The following is a 4,034-nucleotide window of genomic DNA, read 5'->3' as shown; positions in this document are numbered from 1 at the left end:
TTGGTAGACCAGGCTGGCCTCGAACTCAGAAATCCGCCTGCCTCTGCCTCCCGAGTGCTGGGATTAAAGGCCTGCGCCACCAGGCCCGGCTGTTGTAGTTTACTTTTATCTAAACACTTGAGAAGAAAAATCTTTTAAGATGCCTCTTCTTTGCATCTGTAAATGGAAAAAAAATGATGTCATCTGATATAAGTTAAACAATGCTATTCAAATGTTATACAAAAATTGCCTTTATGCTACACCAGGCACTTGTATTATGAGATGCTATATTGACCAGTCTGATTCACCATTTTCCTCCAGAAGATCCCAGTAAACGCTTTTTCTTGACGGTGTTAGAAATGAGCTCTGTGGTTCTATTCACCATAGAGCAAATGCAACTAAAGCAGCTGCTTTGAGTGCTCAGTGGGAAAAAAATAAGCATTAGGAACAGCATATAGACCGCAGAGACACAGAAGATGCTCTGACCACAGTAAACTATAGGATGCAATGCCGATCAGGGTTTTTGACAATGATACTAGATATTTTGTGCTGATACCAGATGATCATAGGTCTCTAGCAAAAAAGTAAATGGCTATTTTGTTAAGTTGTTGCTCTACATAAGAATTCTAGGATCAACATCTTTTTCCAGAGTTCAGCAGGATAAGTGTAGTTTTCACCCCTCATCAAAGAAACTTCTCTTTGCTATTGACTGGGACTACTATGGAAAATTACAAGTGACCAAAATGCAGAGTTGTGGAGCCTAGTCTCAACGGACACACCCACAGAACAATCTCTGCACCTAAGGCTCAGGGCTTATTGCAGAAGAGAGGCAGAAAGATTCTAAGATCTATGGTAACAGGGAATTTGCAATGAGACTATATCTCAGCCGGGCGTGGTGGCGCACGCCTTTAATCCCAGCACTCGGGAGGCAGAGGCAGGCGGATTTCTGAGTTGGAGGCCAGCCTGGTCTACAGAGTGAGTTCCAGGATAGCCAGGGCTACAGAGAAACCCTGTCTCGAAAAACAAAACAAAAACAGACAAACAAACAAACAAAAAAAACAACAACAAAAAAAGAGACTATATCTCATAGTAATGTTAGGAGCTACATCCACGAAGCGTCACCAGGATGGCTGCCTAAACATGATTAGAATACTGATTACATCATTAGCCATGCTAAAGTGGATGGGGAAAGCTCATGAGGCCTCAAGCTTAGACAAATAACTACAGGCAGCTAAGGAATGCCGAGAAGGGAAGAGATAGTCTTCCCCAGGGAGACTGAATGGGTCAGTCAGAAAACATATACATGCAAGTAACATGTGGATTGAGCCATTTGTAATTATGTATTTAGGAATGCACACACACACACACACACACACACACATTGCGCGCACGCACAAACACATACACATACCCACACATACGTGTACACACAAACAGACCAACAACGACAAAGAAAAAGAGGCTATGCATTTGAAAGAGAGAAAGAGGGCATATGGGAGCATGGGAAGAGTTGGAGGAAGGGAAAGGATGGAGGGAATGATGTAAATTTATTTTATTCTCAGACATTTAAAAAGTGTTAAATAATTCTAGGATCCCTGAGCCTAACTGGACTTATAGTGGGATTCATGGTTTCCTATTTTAGCTCCTAAACCTAGATCCTCTGTGGGGCATATTTTGTATTATGGCTACATGTCTATACCATTTACATTTCCTTAAACTTTCAGTGAAAGTACTTGAGGCATTTTACTGGGGAGACCATATTGAGTGTCATGAGTGAAGAGAGATATCCAGACTTCAGACTTCTGGGGGACTATGATACAGTGGTTTAGGATCTGAAAATCACTGGTAGTTTATTAATCGATGCTTCTAGAAATCAGATGAGCAGTGAAATTTTGTTCCACATCTATCTAACAGCAGGTTCAATGCGTCTATCACACAATTTCTTCCTCAGTCTCACAGTGTATAGTATTAATAGTTATACTTGCTCATGAGCCATATTCTTCCATTTCTACACCAGCCGTGAAACCCAGTGGTATGAACTATCAGCTGGAAGAAATCTCCTGGAACTGCGTCCCTTCATCATTCCCAATAAAGTGTTCTGTTTTGTAGAGGATGCTAAAGAGATTAGAGTTGCTAACAGGTGTCCCATCATCTCTACTTTTAATCAACCTGCTTGACAATTATGAAGGAGCACAATGTGTCATTGGGTTTTAAAGTAGACTACTGAGAACTCATTCAATTAATGATACCAGTTCCATATTACTTTCCAGGGTGGAACTTGATATATAGTTATTGATCTGGTAAACGTTTTCTTTCCATTCCATTCACTTGAAATGTCAGAATCAATTTGTTTTTAAAAAAGCAAGAACATACTAGTTCATGATTTAATCCAGGGCTAGATAAACTGCCTTACAATCTGTTATAATAGAGTTCTGAGAGTCCTTGGTTATTAATATCTTATAAGGCATTGTGACTAACCAGGACATTGAACCAGTACCACAGCATTCTATTAATACGAAGTAGCAAGCTTCGGGTAGAACTTAACCCCGCATAACCCTGTAGAAGTTCATGGGACAGTTGCATTTCTAAAGATTTTGTGTTCTGAGGCATGCTGGGATAGCTGAGGGCAAGCTGTTGTTTCTTATGCTACCTGCAGGGAAAAAGTCCAGCAGCACTTGTCTCTATGCCAAAGACAGCAAAACCACATATTGGGTATCTCAGAGGGCTAAATATTTGGAGTAGGATATGGTAACCAAAGGGGTCTCTATAAAGTAAATTCTGTTATCATATGGATATTAGGACACAGAAAATTCAATATGTTAGAAGTATCTAGAGCAATATGGGATGTATGGCTAGTGCTGGCAGGAAGATAACAGCATGTAACCTTAGGTGCTTCCTTGTGAAAGGTAAATCCTAGTACTGCCAGAGACAAAGTGTGGGTGGCAAAAGTGATTGTGTCATCTGAGTCCCTCAACTATGTTGTGTATGTTCCCATTGAACTAACTATAAAGCAGGACACAACAACAGTGAAAACGAGAATATGGTAGCCGGTCTAGAGGACACAAATTGCAGAAGCAACAGACTCAGGTTTCCACATTCTTACTCCCTTCACTTTTTTTTAAAAAAAACTTTGAGAGCTTTCCATCTGTTTAAGTAGTGCTATTCCAGATGTCCAGGTGCGCTTTAGGCAGTGCTAGTTTACACCTGCTGTTTCATGTAATCATCAGTGATCACTGTGAAAGGTATCCCGCCTCAGAGGAATCAGGTGTGTGGCTGCTCTGCCTGTGAGCAGCTTATGCGGACGACAGTGGGTTCATGGATTTCTGTGTCATGTTTTGGTGTCCGCTGGAAGTTGTCAGGAAGTGTAGTCATTTAAATGATGTGTCTGGTTGTCTGTTTTGTGTGGCAAGGGAGATGATGTGAGAGTCAGGATTATATTTATCCAGGAAATTCCATATTTGTCTCCTGGTCAGGAATTTGAAAAAAATAAAATCAAAAGATTAGTGGTGAGGTGACTTTAGAAGAAAGGTTGATAGGTAAACTTTTCAGGGTGGGATATAGTTTGAAGACATCTTTTTCTCACATAAACGTCTAGTAGAGAAAAAAAAAGGTTGAAGAAACTTAATAGCTAATATGGCCATCCTTCAAGTGATATTTGGCCTCTTTCCATGGGTATTTTGTTTGTACCAAGTCAGTGTTGGAAATGACCATGTGGAAGTGATAAGGGACATTCAAGGACCCAACAACATTTTTTTTTCTCACCAAAATTGATTTAGATATTACCACTATGAAGTACCCAGCATACTAAGGTCAACTTTGAACCTATGATCTGATGTTTAGAGTACGTGTGGTTTCCCAAGTGCTGTGCATTACAAGGAAGAAGCAGAGGACTATGTGTCCAGTGTGGACGGAAGAGCAAAACTGCATCAGCTAACGGGAACAGTTCTCTCCTCTAGATGTTCCTGCTCTAGATGCTCCTGCTCTAGATGCTCCTGCTCTAGATGCTCCTGCTCTAGATGCTCCTGCTCTAGATGCTCCTGCTCTAGATGCTCCTG

Source organism: Mus pahari, chromosome 13 (genome assembly GCF_900095145.1).
Source record: "Mus pahari chromosome 13, PAHARI_EIJ_v1.1, whole genome shotgun sequence".
Lineage (NCBI taxonomy): Eukaryota > Metazoa > Chordata > Mammalia > Rodentia > Muridae > Mus > Mus pahari.
This window is presented reverse-complemented; position numbering follows the sequence as displayed.